General features: G+C 43.7%; 1 protein-coding gene across 30 annotated transcripts in view; it reads right to left on the bottom strand.

The window, feature by feature from the left end:
* The window catches only part of LOC143838184 (uncharacterized), a 229256-nt gene that overhangs the window by 144442 nt on the left and 68758 nt on the right, over positions 1-16056 (bottom strand). Inside the window, exon 7 of one of the 30 annotated variants that reach the window (XR_013231273.1) lies at positions 12021-12120. The exons of 27 other annotated variants lie outside the window; for them this stretch is intronic. The gene's annotated coding sequence lies outside the window, so the exon portion shown is untranslated. 2 more of the 30 variants (XR_013231272.1, XR_013231267.1) reach the window with 2 other exon arrangements.

The following is a 16056-nucleotide window of genomic DNA, read 5'->3' as shown; positions in this document are numbered from 1 at the left end:
TGACCAGCACCATCTCCACCCCATGGGCAGGACAAAAGCCAGACTGGAATGAGTCAAGAGCTGAAGTTTCTTCCAAGAATGCTAAAAGCTGATCATAGTAAATAGCCATACTAATGGTATAACTTCATATTTTTAGGAATTGAACTCAATGCGCTGATTAATGAGTTTGTGGTCACACCATCATAATCATGCGACACTGAAGAGACAGAGATCTGGCAACTAAAACTGTATGTATAGAGAAGTCTTCCCCGCATTACCTGCTGCCATTCAGTAGGCTGGTGGGAGGACCCTTGGGCATTATGCCAATGCATAACATCATTTCCAGCAAGAAACTGGAAGTTTGTGGTATTTCCAACATTCCACATCACACATAGGTGCAACACCAAAGATCTTATCTTTCCCTCCAAAATCTCCCATCATGGTGTCAGCTATGCTGGCAACCCTAGTACATCCAAAATCCTCCTAGTTGAACAACGCATACCAGCCATGCATGATGAATTTGCAGGTTTATAGTTAGGACTGTAGAAACAAAAAAGGCTTTGTTGTGTTTTATTGTATTTTTCAGCAGTGTACTTTATGGCAATTTGCATGCTGTTGACACAACTTATTTTGAGCTGCATAGGCTTGCTGTGTTCAAGTTCCCCAAAGCCAGATAACTTACTTTGCACATTTTGCACATTGTTGACTAACTGTTTAAATCAAGTACATTAATTGTATTGTCTGCCAGCTAATATGCATTTCCTTCTGTTAACTACCACATAGAAAACATATCATAGAAAATACATCTTTAACTGATTGGTTCGTGCCAGGATTTGTTTTGGCTCACTTCTTCGACAACACCAAAGAGGGAACAAGCCATTGACCCTATAGTCTCTGGCCCCAAGACAAACTGACAGTACCAAAATAATAATTTTCACGGACATTCCATATAGTTTTGATAAATTAAATAGTTCTGAATTAAGCGTACATGTTTCTCAGATTGTTTGTAACCACAAAAATACAAATGCAATGCACCTGCTAGATAATTTTTGTACTGTGAGGATAGTACTAATTGTGAAAATATTCAAATAACTTCAAGATTTATTAAAGGTAAAGGTAAAGGTAAAGGTATTCCCTGTGCAAGCACCGGGTCATGTCTGATCCTTGGGGTTACGCCCTCTAGCGTTTTCATGGCAGACTCAATACGGGGTGGTTTGCCAGTGCCTTCCCCAGTCATTACCATTTACCCCCCAGCAAGCAAGCTGGGTACTCATTTTACCAACCTCGGAAGGATGGAAGGCTGAGTTGACCTTGATCCGGCTGCTGGGATTGAACTCCCAACCTCATGGACAGAGCTTTCAGACTGCATGTCTGCTGCCATACCACTCTGCGCCACAAGAGGCTCTTTCAAGATTTATTATGATTGCTCATATATATGGTTGCCATATATGGTTGCCAATTGCTGTCCGGATCCGGTTCAAGGTTTTGGTTTTAACCTTCAAGGCTTTACGCGAGTTGGGACCCACATACCTGAGGGACCGCTTATCGCCCTATGCCCCCCCTATGCCCCCCGTAGAGCTTTACGTTCTGCGGGAGAAAATCTATTGGTCGTCCCCGGCCCTAGGGAAGCACGCCTGGCCTCGACCAGGGCCAGGGCCTTCTCGGTCCTGGCCCCTGCCTGGTGGAATGAGCTCCCGGGAGAGCTGCGGGCCCTGCGGGACCTTCCATCGTTCCGCAGGGCCTGCAAGACGGAGCTCTTCCGCCAAGTTTACGGTTGAGACCAGGCTTAACATCTACGCCCCCCCGGGACCTGAGGATTGGGATTAGACACGAGTACCATCAGTATCCCCTCTCCACTTGCTAGGGGGGGAATGGGTAGTTGATTAGCCGCTCTTGCCAGGTAGTCATTAACTATTGACATGTTAATTGGTTTTAATGTATTTTATGGGGTTTTATACTGTTGTAACCCGCCACGAGCCGCAAGGGAGTGGCAGGAAATAAATTCAATAATAATAATAATAATAATAATAATAATAATAATAATAATAATAATATATTGTTCAAGCATTGTATGAGACAAACGTCTATTAAGGATACAACAATATAAAAATTAAAGCCTTTTTACATCATACTTTGACCATCAACGTAGAAGAATAAAATTTATTTTTTAAATTTTCAGAAAATTACTCCTTCCCCTGAATTGACTTCATATAATCCTCAAGGATGGAACTTAAATATTTGCAACCAGTATTTACTCAGAGTTATGGAGACTTATTATAAATACAATAATTATTTTATGAATGCAGCAGCCTTATTTCAAAATCTTGACAGGAATATTTAAAATGGTATAAGTAGTAAAATCCTGCTGAGAGTTCTACCAGCCCAGCAAGAAAATTCAAATATGTCATTTCATTCTTCCCTTAGGAGAGTTCAAAGTTTTCCAACATGAGAGAATACTCTATATGCACTTTGCAGCATATTTGTCTATAAATATACTGAGATTGAGAAGCCGGATCTTCTGAGCTTGGCTTTAACAGATATTGCACATTATCTGAGAGCCAAAGCAGTTAAAGGATCAGGTACAAAGTCTGTAGCGGTGGTTGTTCCCCCACATTTTTCACATCAAGAAATGGCATTGGGGAATCTTTACTATAAGAATCCAAAAAGTTGAGCTGTACAGGACAACTATCCACTCAATGAAGCCATATCAGGTGAGGAACATGACCCAGGGGGAAGCAAGTTTGCCAACTACAGCTGAGAAATCCTTGGGGATTTGGGAGGCAATGTCTGGGGAAGGCAGAGTTTGGAAAGAGAAGGGAGCACAGCAGTTACATGATTCTTTAGTCCACTCTCTGAATCGTCCAGGGGGCCTGATTTTTGTAATCTGGAGTTCAGTTGTAATTTCAAGAAAACTCCCAACCCATCCTGGCCGTTGGTAGTCCTAAGGAGAAAGCTTTAAAATCCTTTCTTACATGTACTGAAGTGGATTTCTGTGCATTGTCAAGTGGCTTCTGGCAACCCTATGAATCAATGTCTTCCAAAAATCCTACCGTTAACAGCCTTGCTCAGGTGTTGTAAACTGAGTCAATTCATCACATGTTGGGCTGTCCTCGTTTTCTGCTGCCTTCAACTTTTCCTGGTTTTCTAGTCTTGTACAGTGACCCTTGTCATGTTATGAGGTGCCAAAAGTCCTAGTTCAATCACTTTAGCTTTTAGGGAGTGTTCAAGCTTGATTTGATCTATAACTTACCCTATATACTCGTGTATAAGCCTAGTTTTTTCACCACCTTTTTTCACACTGAAAAAGCCCTCCTCAGCTTATGTTTGGGTATATGCGGTAATTGAACTAAAAGCCTGCTTGAGCCAGCCAATCATTGCATTGCCTTTTGTAAATGTGTACTGCCAGCTGAGCTTGCTCTGGCAGCTTGTAGAACATCAACGGTTTTACTGAGAAACTTTGATCTTTTTTCCCCCCCTTTTGCCTTCACTTCTTCTTCTTCGTAATCTTCTTAAAAAGTTGCTTTGGTGGCAGTAGTGGTAGTTGGAGTGTGATTTAAAGGGAGCAGGCAGGACACCTGTCATTATCAGCTGATCGATGCACTGGCCGTTCCTTTTACATGCTCACCCCACCTTTGCAGCCAGTGTGTCATTACCAATTGTTAGGTCCTGCCTGAGAAAATGAGGTGGGAAAGCATTTAAACTGTTGAATCATAGACTGATTATGCACAGGGCAGGTAATCCAGGATGGTGGCAGCAGAGCAGCCCTGATTGTGCATGACGCTACTGCCATCCCAGCTCTAGCCCGGCACAGTGCTCCAGAAGTTCCGTGGTAAGATTCTGTATTCCCTGGGATGCCACAGGCACCAGCAGGGGCTAGATCGGGCTGGCACTGTGCATAATCGCAATGCAGGGACACCGCACACCCCTGTCAGCTCCGCAGAGCTGGCCGGGGAGTTCCCTCACCTTGGTGGGAGAGCAGCATGATGCCCCCCTGCTCTACCCTGCTGCCAGCATACTGGGCTTTCCAGCCCTGGCATTTTGTGTGCACTATGCTGGGGCAGCCCGCATATGCCAGGGGATTCCCTCCCCCGTGAATATGCAGGAAGTGCTGGGACATGCTGCCCTGACGCAATGCTGAGCATAATGGGTCATGATTTGGCCACTCTGATTTGGACCGTTCAAATGCAGGGAATGTGTGGTTTGGCTCAGATGAGCTGAAAAGTACTTGAAACAGCATTGATTTGGGTACTTTTCGGCTTATCTGAGCCAAACCATCCATGCCTACACACTACATGTGATTATTCCACACACACAAACAAAATCAGAACTAATTCAGAATACAAGTCTGCATCAGTAGCAGAAAGAATTAAAGAATTATATATATATCTACATAGAGCCTCTTGTGGCGCAGAGTGGTAAAGCAGCTCTCATGCTGTTTGAAGCTCTGCCCATGAGGCTGGGGGTTCAATTCCAGCAGCCGGCTCAAGCCTTCAAGGTAGACTCAGCCTTCCATCCTTCCAAGGTGGTAAAATGAGTACCCAGATTGCTGGGGGGTAAACAGTAATGACTGGGGAAGGGACTGGCAAACCACCCTGTATTGAGTCTGCCAAGAAAACGCTAGAGGGCATTCCCCCAAGGGTCAGACATGACCTGGTGCTTGCACAGGGGATACCTTTACCTTTTTATATATATCTACATTATTTGTTTTCTACCTGAGATGCTGAAGCAGAAAGACACACTTTGGAGATGTCTAGCTAAACTTCTAATACAATTGCCAAGTGCTTAGGCCATAGTTCTTGGCAATGCTCTAGATGAGCAGGAGAATGATGGGGAGAAACCCAGCCCCTTGTATCATGATATAATTAGCACTGAAAACAGGAAAACACAGGATAGGAAAACAGAGGCTCATAACACCTTGCAATCTTAAAGAATCAAGTATTTTATTGTGTTACTAGCAAAGGTTTGTCAGTGTAATATTAATAGTTACTCTTTGACTTCTTCACTAGAAACTGTATATCTGAGTTCAGTGTTCAACTACAAATATACTTGAAGAGTTTTATGTCTTCATGAATGATACCTCTTTTGTTTTTTATTCTTCTAAATAATTCTTTATGAGTACAAGTTCTATTGTCAAACAAAAAACATCCCATTATAGTCAAGACCTAACATCTTTAATAGATCTTAAGAAACTGTTTTCAACACTTCTTTTTACAAATACATTTCAGTACTGCTTTATCTTATCCATGGTTCCTCTTAATATTTTGGGAACTGGCTGGGGGTGGAGCGTGTCTGGGGTTTCTGAGCTGGAATACAAGCTGGCCTCTACAGCTCACACCCTCCGTGGCCAGCTGCTTGCTGCACCGCCACCCTGACCACAGACGTGCCTGCCTGCTGAGGCCAGCACCTCTGTGATGCTTAGCCATGGCTGCCACCCATGGCAGCAAGGAGGGGCCGCCTGCAGAAGTGCTGCTGAAGATATGACCATGCAGCCATCAACAAGCTGGCTGCAGTGGCCACTGATGAGGAGGGGCCGGCAGTGGCCACACCATGGCAGCAAGTGCAGCCACAAGGCTGCGCCACCACACATGAGCCCACCAGGGAGGAGGAGGAGGTGTTAGTGAGCCCACCGCAGAGGCAAGCACACCCATAAGCCACTGCCACTGCATGCAGTGCTCACCAAGAAAGAGGAGGACGAGATGGCCCCACACCCACACCCACCATATCACTAAAGGGACCCAAGAGATGCCGCTGCCCATGGATGTGCCCAGCGCCACCCCTTGGAACATGTGGGAGGCCATGCCACCGCCTCTGCTCCAGGCCCTGCACCTGTGGTGAGCCTTCATGGAGGCCGCCACCAGCACCAGTGATGCCACAGTACACTGGCAGGTACCCACAGCCTGCATGCGCCTGCCAGCACTGCACCAGATGCAACCCTGCCTCACCACCTTTGGCCCTGGGAGGTTGCCAAGGAGCCAGGAGACCTCTCAGCATCTCCAGAGGCCTGCCTCTTGCTCCCCTTCCTGCCACTCATGCCCACTGCGTTTAGACTGCAGTGGGCTTGAATACTAGTATATCTGTTATAAAAGTCAGGACTTGACAATGAGGAAGAGGGGGAAAGGGCTCTGTTCCATAATAGGTCTGACATTTAGGGGCTTTTTGCACGCCTTCAAAATCACACAATGTTTGCCAATTGGAAACGCTATTGATTTGCCATAACGCACGACATCGTAGACAATCTGCCACACACCTGAAACCAATCTGCAAAAAGCGCTTCCTTGTAGCGCTTTCAGGGGAATCCCAAAAAGTGGATTCACCCTCCGGAAAGCGCTACACTCTTGCAACCAATCTGCAACACTAGCGAAAAAGACCTGTGCATTAACATTGTTGCGGTTTCTTCAAAGTCCCTCCTCCTGAGCCTGTCCTCCAAACTTCCGGCGAAGCGATCGCCATTTTTTTTTCTCCGAGCGAGCGGGGATAAACGCACCAGCGAGCCTCTTTCTGTTTAGAGGCTTCCCTGGCTTCAGTCCTTCACCTTTAGTCACTAAGCACAAACCACAGAAAAGCCCGTTTGCTGATGTATTTTCCCATTAATTTTTACACATTCATTCAGCCGAAAATCGGGCCCGTGAAAGGGGGGGGGGATTTTTTTTTTTTCACTCGAGGCAGCGTGGCAACGATCATACGATCAAACGACAGCTCAAACACATTAGGCAGCTGGATGGGTCTCTCCGTTGCAACGAATCTACACAGATTCGTTACAATGGGTCTGTTTTTTTTAAAAAAAAAAACCTTTCTTAAAGGGAAAGGGGCTGTTTGGGAGCATGCTAACGGCTGCCCATTGGCTGCTTGACGGCCAGGGGCGGGACGAGCTTGGCAATAGCGCTTCCTTTCTAGCGATTTCTGCTGAAACGCTACAAAACGCAACTGGATTCCACTACAAAGGCAGGTATGCATAACGACGAATTCCACTATTTTAAATGGCGATTTTTCATTCAGTGACCAATTTGCAACAAAGATCCCGGTGCGTAAAGCCCCTTAGAGTGTTAGCATGTCCTTGTTTTCTTTAAATGTGTTGAACATTGGTGCATATCAAATAGAAATGTTTGGTGGAAAATTTCCAATGTGTTACTTTTCCAAGGAAAAATTCCCATTTCCCAAGATATATTGTTTTTAAAAATTAATAATAGCAATACAATGAAGATTTTCACATTACCATTCTAAACTGGATGTTATTCATTGTTGGCCCTATTTCAGATAAAGCAATATAGGGACCTGGGTTTCATACAATGAATTTCCTGCCATTGATGAGCTGTCTCTAAAGTGCTATGTTCATTTCAAACTGTGCCACTTCTTTCTCACCCTTTTTTGCAGAATAATTTTCCGCTTAAAGGTAAAGGTAAAGGTACCCCCTGTGCAAGCACCGAGTCATGTCTGACCCTTGGGGTGACGCCCTCTAGCGTTTTCATGGCAGACTCAATACGGGGTGGTTTGCCAGTGCCTTCCCCAGTCATTACCGTTTACCCCCCAGCAAGCTGGGTACTCATTTTACCGACCTCAGAAGGATGGAAGGCTGAGTCAACCTTTAATTGACTCAGGATTGACTTAGGATTTTTTAAAACATTCTAAATTGAGTGCTATAGCGCTAAACCAATATAGAACTTAAATACTATAGTGGCACCATTGAGATGCCTTGACTCCTTTTACTCCATTGAGTGCAGGTATAGCACTGAAGTGCTATGTTTGGTTTAGTAGTGCTATAGTGCTCCATTCAGAATGTTGGGCCAGTGGGACTCTGGAGAAGATCCCATAGCAAAAAAGGGTGGGGGAAAGTGGTATTCTAGGAAGTATGATGGATATTTTAAACAGCACAGCACACTGATTCAGAAGTGCAACTACATTGTAGAGAACAGAAGAGAGCAGTTTCCCTCAAAAACAGCTCAGCCATGGTTTGATAATCCAAAGCAAGCAGGATTGCATGGACAGGTAAATAAATTCCTCTAGCTTCTAAAATGGGTCTGTCTGAAATCCATTAGTAATCAGTTATTAAAAAGGAAATATAAAGGCAGTTTGAAAATGGAAAATATTAAGCAAGCTTGGCAGTTTCAAAGCTGCAATTAATGTTTTTATCCCCATGAATTGAGTGAAAAATTAAATGAATGTTTTAATGGTCTGTAAACCAGAGGGAGGATAACATGAAAAATATAACAATCCAAATTTTAAAAATCAGATTATGAATTCACTTGTTTGACTGTGCAGGTTAAATCCAAACTACTGCTAACATTACTATTTCTTTGTCTCCTCTTACATGATAGAAAAGGTGCTGTAATCATTGGAGAGGACAAAGAGGACGACAAGAAGGGGAGGAGGCAGCAATCACAGTGGGAAATTAAAAGAAAGTGAGAGAGCAACAGGGACAGTGAGCAAGCAAGTGATGGAAGAGAGCAGATAATCAAGTGAGGGACAGAAAAGTGAGGTATTACATCTCAGGTGTTACATTGATAGAACATATGCCAGAAGCTGTGGGGCCTCATCAGCTTACCCCTTCCCTTTGATCAGTGGTAGGCTGTAGTGGATGGATCTGGTCAACCATGACTCACTTCCATGGATCTAGTCAACCATGGTGAACCAGACAGCGTAATTTATTTTTGTTCCTGACAATAGCTTATTTAGGACCTAGCCAATTCCAAAGGAACAGGCCTATCAGATACTCAGCATTCTTGTTAATTTGAATCAAGTCTTTGCTCAACTAATCTGAGCAAGACCCCCAACATTTCTGCCATACCCCAAAAGTGGCCAGTTACTCTCAATTCACTATTTAGAGCAGGGGTAGTCAAACTGTGGCCCTCCAGTTGTCCATGGACTACAATGGACATTTTTTATTTTGTTGATGGAGCCTGGCAGGGGCTCATGGGAATTGTAATTCATGGACATCTGGAGGGCCGCAGTTTGACTACCCCTGATTTAGAGAGTCGGTGAGCATCTGTACTGATAAATGTCTGTTATGGGTAGGCACAGAGTGCTGTATAGACCACAGCCCTGCACCTCCCCCTATTGGCTTAAAGCATATGAGGCTTCAACCCAAGCCCCAATTTGTAGAACCTAACATTCCATTCTAAAAAGGGAACATTTCTTCTCATTAATGTTAGCAGAACACCACACTGTAAGGAATGTTTCTTACTCAGCGACAAATCATGGATTTCAAACTGAAAATCTAAAGAACATAAATTTTTTACATTTAAAGGCATTTTTTTAACTTTAAAAATCACAGTCAACCAATTCATTGTTGCTCAATCTACAGTAATTAAATGTATAAGGTATTGAGATTACTTTTGAATCACCTCATTCTATCAAAATTGAGTGTCCTATTCATTTAATGATGCAGATTTTCTTACATTGAAAAGTGTGGCAAGACTGTTTTGATGAACATAACCTAAGGATTTTAATTAGGCTCTTACCTAAAAGGTACATAAGCTCATTAATGAATAGATACAGTGTACATCTTTATAACTAGGACAACTATCAAAGCTAATGACATATTTTAATTCCTGTCAGTTGCTGAAGATGTTATTCATATTCACAGTATGGGAGCTTCCATCCATGCTTGTCTAAATGCAAATGAAGCAAAAGGGCAATCAAATGGAAACAGAGAAAAATATAATTTTAAATACTAAACTCAATGATGGATGAAATTCTGGCTCCATCAAAGATAGGACCCTGAGGTCATATACTGAAAAAGTAGCCCCACTTCAATGAGACCTCTCTGAAATAAGGGGAAAAGATTGCAACTAAAATTTTCTATTAGGAAAATTAAGTATGTTAACGCGGAAAGTCAAATTTTAACAAGTGGAGAGTTTATTCTTAGTTTAAGGCCTGCAAATGTGTTTTTCACAAATTGAGACAAAAAGCAGTGTTCTATGTATGTCAGCAAGGTGCAACAAAATTCATTCTAGAAAAGTGAAGAGAACAATTGGCTAGAGCAGCTTCTTCTATCAAATTCATTTTACTTAAGCGGCACATGCAAGAGGAAGAAAAATAGTATGCATAAACCCGTTCACAAGCCAAAATTCGGCATGAACTTGGTCTGGTTCAGAGTCCCCAAGTGAATGTTCAGGGAAAGGTGGCTTCCTTGAACATTTACTCGACTTTTGTCAAGTTGAGCTATTCAGGCCATTTAAACCTAACAGCTGAACAGCATGGATCAGCAGATGACCTGTTGGAAGACGAAGGGGAGTAAAATGGACCAATGAAATGGCTCTCAGACATTTCAGCCTTACAGCTAATGGTCACATCCACCTGCTGTTAGGGTGAAATGCTGTTGCCAGCCATTTCAACCTAACTGTGGGCTGGGCCTTCTTGTTAGGCTGAAATGACTCTGAGTCCTTAAAGTCATCAGTTTCACTCCTCCCCACACACTTTAAAGTGGGATCCCAACAGGTCAGTTCAGTCTGGGACATTTGGGGCTCAATTCAATTGGGGATTCAGTTCAGGGGCTACCCTGAAGGGAACTGGAATGTTTAGATTCATGCCAGTTTGGTGTAGTGGTTGAGAGCCAATTGGTGTAGTGGTTAGGAGTACGGACTTCTAATCTGGTATGCTGGGTTTGATTCTGCACTCCCCCACATGCAACCAGCTGGGTCACCTTGGGATCACCACGGCACTGATAAAGCTGTTCTGACTGAGCAGGAATATCAGGGCTCTCTCAGCCTCGCCCACCTCACAAGGTGTCTGTTGTGGGGAGAGGAAAGGCGACTGTAAGCCCCTTTGAGACTCCTTTGGGTAGAGAAAAGTGGCATATAAGAACCAACTCTTCTTCTACTTCTACTTCTTCTTCTTACATTATACCGGAGATGGATTTCTTCATGTGGGTAAAAGTCTTATGTATGAGTCTGAGAGTATAATTCGGAGCATGTGAAATTAACACACATAGAGATTAGGCCTCCTCGACCCCATCCATCCTTCAATGTAATGTTCCTGGTTATATCCATCAAATAAACTTAGAAGAAGAAGAAGAGAAGCGTTGGTTCTTATATGCCGCTTTTCCCTACCTGAAGGAGGCTCAAAGCGGCTTACAGTCGCCTTCCCATTCCTCTCCCCACAACAGACACCCTGTGGGGTGGGTTATGCTGAGAGAGCCCTGATATTACTGCTCGGTCAGAACAGTTTTATCAGTGCTGTGGCGAGCCCAAGGTCACCCAGCTGGTTGCATGTGGGGAGCGCAGAATCGAACCCGGCATGCCAGATTAGAAGTCCGCACTCCTAACCACTACACCAAACTTACTGGAGCTTGTCAACAGATGAATTGGTAGCATGTGATGATTTACCCATTGGGAGGAATAGAACCAAAAAAACCTGAAGAAGTTTACTAGGAGTGGCAGATTTGAGGGGGAGCAACCTTCTATCCACCCCAGCACCAAAGTGCTGCCCCAACTCTGGACCAGGGTGTTCCATCCCACTGATTACATCAGTTTACACTATGTTATCCTCCTTGGGTTTCAATGACAAAAATGAACTCTAAATAAATTAAATCAATTAATCATCCATTATGAGTCACATCAAAATCTATTCTAACTCCTTAAAAAGAAAACCACACCTGAAAGACTTAAGACATGATTCACACCAAGCTTCTTTCAGCCTTTTTTCCTTTTTCAAATCTACTAAAAATATATTTCTATAGTATATGAAGAAGTGAGCTCTGGCTCACAAAAAGCTCCCATTGGAATAAACAGTCACAGTTTTTCATTCCTGTTTTATTTTGCTGCTGCAGACTAATGTAGCTACTCCTCTAGAATTATCATTAAAGCAGTTTTGTGTTTGATACTTAATGAGACATCTTTTAAAGAATCGTGTCTCTTCAGAAGCTTTCAAAAAGAATGAAGCTGAGACTTTTAAAATGTCTGAAATACATTTAATAGAAACCAAAAGTGAAATGTTGAACTCTTGGAATAAATATTTTGTGAACAACGTGACAGCTTAGACCAGCCCCTCCAGCAATCTCTGGATCACCCTCCCCTCCCCCAACAACACTAGAACATATCATGCATCCTTGAAGCAAATGATTATTTTAGCATTATTATTAGTCACTGTCATAGATTCATGGTTCCTTTTCCTCTTCCTGAAGTATGGCATTAAGAAGTCATACAGCTAGAGATAAAAATAATAAGCAGATCCATTCAGATATCTACTTTTCAGTTATAAAACCGGCCTCATCCAATTTTCTTAAAATGATCTTACATTGAATTCTTGAGGATCTAGTGTTTTGTTACATGGACCAAGAAATGGCCACCCTTCTTGTAGTTCCATCTCTGAGACAAAGCTTATCTAGATCTGGCCTAGACTTGAATAGGAACTGTTATGGGAACTCAGGAGTGCTGTTGTGAGCATCTTGAAGAAAGAATGGGTTAACATTCTAAAGAATAAAGAAGCCAGTACTTGTAGTTTCCAAAGCGGTACAAGTATAGAAAATACCACACTTTTGTGTGAGCTATTGATGCACTATTATGTCAAGAAGTGATAGATGTTTTTAGGCTCAAACCATATGAATAAGCAACATGAAGGCTGTTACCCCTTGTTCACAAATTCCATTTCTCTTTTCTCATTTCTTGGTAATTTTTGCACCTTGACACGGATACCTTTGAAGCAATGCTCCCTCCACCTTGATCTCTTTGTCGCTTTTGATCACATTGCTTTTGACCCCCCCCCAATAAAAAGTAAAAGCAATGGACCTAAAACAAAAAAAGTATAGATTTTGAATTAACCAGCAGCAATCTATTAAAGTAAGCCAGTTGCTCATTTATCATAACAAATTTGGCTCTACTGCTCCAATATGGACAAAAATTCCAAACCTTTGTGGTCAATGAAGCACGAAATAGGTTGTCAAAAATACAGTCTGAAATATGAATCATACAGGAAAAAAATAACCACACTGGGCTTGAAAACGCTGAAGATAAATTTATTTATAAGATCAAAAATTGACTGGATCACACCTCCTATAAAATACCTATCCTCCTTTCAGAATCTTCTGTAATAATGACAAAGGCCCTTCTTGGCTATAGCATATATATTGGTTCTCAGAAAGAACAAATTTGTATGATAAGCCAGTATTTTTTGCAAAAATACGATATGGAACCAGCCGTGGCTCAGTGTAATGGGCTTCTGAGAAAGAAAGAAAGAAAGAAAGAAAGAAAGAAAGAAAGAAAGAAAGAAAGAAAGAAAGAAAGAAAGAAAGAAAGAAAGAAAATTTAGTGCTAACCCACACACTACTTTGTATCCTGTACACAAACTACAACACTGGAATTACCCATGCACTACAATGCAAGCACATTGAATATGCACTATACCATATGACACAACATATATACACCTGTACACTGACTTGGCAAGGTAGGGCAGTTGCCCTAGTAAATTGGGCGATGTCCAATGCTGGTGTGTGTTGTTTAAGATTATAGCACACACCACCTTTGATTGTTAGCTTTATACATGTGAAAAGGGAGGCTGCAGGGACACAGGGAGCCCTTAACAGTGCTTTTTTGGTTCAGTGCAGTTTGTGTGATCATGCTGATATGCATTATCTAGCTAGTAGTCTAATAATGACATTCAGTATGATTTGTGGGCTAACTTGTTAGGCTTGGATTGTGTGTTTTTGTCATTCAGTATACAGAATTGTTCTTTGGAATGAAGGAGTTCAAATCCCAAAGACTTAATCAAGCCTATTTCTAAGCTTCATAAAATGGAAATTAGACTTGGTTACTTTGCGGGTTTTTCTCATGTGAAGGTTAACACTATAAAGCAGTGGTCCCCAACCTTTATTAGGCTGGGGACCGGCAGGGCATCGAGCCGCGCCCGCGGAGACCGCGGGCCACGCCCACGCTTCTGGCCGCGCCCGCGGGCCGCGCCCGCGCATCGAGCCGCGCCCGGCCGCGCCCGCGAGCCGCGCCCGCGGATCGGGCCACGCCCGGAAGCCACGCCTGCGGATCGGAGGGGGTGTCTGACAGCCTAATCAGGAGGTGACAGTTGCATGGACAACTAGCTGAGTAATCTGGGTCCAGGTAGGGGGCTGGTAACCTAGCTTGGCCTAGATGGAAAAAAACACCTGCTAAATTACTCTGGTGACTTGAGCCTCCATGGAGAGAGAGGCATCAAATAGCACCCCCAAATTCCTGGTGGTCTATGTCAGTGGTCCCCAACCTTTATTAGGCTGGGGACCGGCAGGGCATCGGGCCGCGCCCGCGGGGACCGCGCCCGCGCGGGCCACGCCCATGCTTCGGGCCGCGCCCGCGGGCCGCGCCCGCGCATCGAGCCGCGCCCGGCCGCGCCCGCGGATCGGGCCGCGCCCGCGAGCCACGCCCGCTGATCAAGCCGCGCCCGCGGATCGGGCCGCGCGGGCGCGGCCTGGACGGGCGGAGCCCGGCCCTGATTCCCTCTTCCCGCCCTCCCGCAGTAAGTAGCTTCCCGGGCCGCAAGCTTGCGGCCTGGGAAGTTTTTTACTACGGGGGGGGGCGGGGAGAGGGAGCTGCGGCCCGGCGCCATGGCCTTCGCGGCCCGGCGCCGGGCCGCGGCCCGCAGGTTGGGGACCACTGCTATAAAGCACTTTGAAAATCAACATTACTCTACCCTCAAACCGTAGTGATGACACTGTCAGCCAGCTCTGTGGCCACAGAGTGATGACCTCACTAGCTGTGTCAGCAGGTGTGGCACAGTAAGGTGTGGGCGTCAATGGACTTTTCACTTCAGGGATGATAACTGCTGAGGCTGGCATGAGTAAGACTGACAGACTGAATGGACTTTGAGCATTCATTTCGGTGGAACACGTGCACCAGTTCTTGTTGGGTTATGCTCATGATTTTTAATACTTGGGATCATCATACTACAAGCAGGAAGAGTGTTACAGCACTAAAACTCATTAGCAGGATAAAAGCTTGACAGCATATTTTCCACACACACCAAGTAAAGTAACGTGCCCATGACAGCTACAACAGCAGCAATTTTCAGCTCACACTGTACATATACCTCACAGTCATTGCTCTTGCATAAATCTGGGTGTCTTTTTATGTTATAATTTTGCAATCCAATGCATCATTTTGTGTTCTCTACATCTGTAAATGAGCCAGATAATACAGAATGTGCAAAGTGATTTGAACTATCAGTGACATCAGGAGTTTTGCTGCTGTAGTTATTAACAGATATTTTCTCACCCAGCCGAATAGACTAAAATCAATCATTCTGATAACTAGGCATGGCATGAGCTGTCCGCACTGTCATTTCAATCTGATTAATCATGCTTACTCAGACCTTTACCTTAAGGAGCAATTGTTCACATTTAATCACAAAGAAACATTCAAGCATACCACTGTACATTACTAAATTTAACTGCAATTTATGTCTTCTATTTTAGCAAATACATTTATGATAATGTGTCTCCAGCACAGAGATATATTGTTACACTCATTAAAAAAAACCCACTAAATCTAACCTAAGTAAACTAACACATGGTCTTTGGCATCATTTATCATGTTAGATTTGCAGCTTTTGAAGTTTCCATTATCCAGAGTTTTCATTCTGAATTTGTCCTAATAATCATGGTACTGATGAGTTACTCAGTACAATATCTTCTTTAATATAATATCAAGGGTGCCAGATAGCAGATGCCTTTTTAAGCAAAGAAATGTTACCATTGGTTCTTCAACTAGTCTTTAACTCATTGTTCCTGTTCTTTTTCAGGAGAAAAACACAAACCGGTTTATGTATTTTCATTTGCTTCTAATTATTCTCAGCTTTCAAAATCTTGTCTGAATGGAGCATCTGTGTGAGCAGTGAATGACAACGGGGGGGGGGGGGGCGGGTTACAGTTCCCCTTGCTTTCAGAATTATATTTACTTTTCTGTTCAGCAGTTTTGCGGCCAACAGATATAAAAGAACGAGGATGGCCAAACCACCCTGGTCCATCTGGCGCTGGATATCATCCGTCAGAGTGACCAGCGCAGAATCCACCCCATGGCCAGAATGGCAGCCTGACTGGTATGGAACTAGGGCCAAAGTTTCCTCCAAAAACCCAGGAGCTGGTCTGTCATGGACTGCTCA

Source organism: Paroedura picta, chromosome 5, assembly GCF_049243985.1.
Source record: "Paroedura picta isolate Pp20150507F chromosome 5, Ppicta_v3.0, whole genome shotgun sequence".
Lineage (NCBI taxonomy): Eukaryota > Metazoa > Chordata > Lepidosauria > Squamata > Gekkonidae > Paroedura > Paroedura picta.
This window is presented reverse-complemented; position numbering and strand designations above follow the sequence as displayed.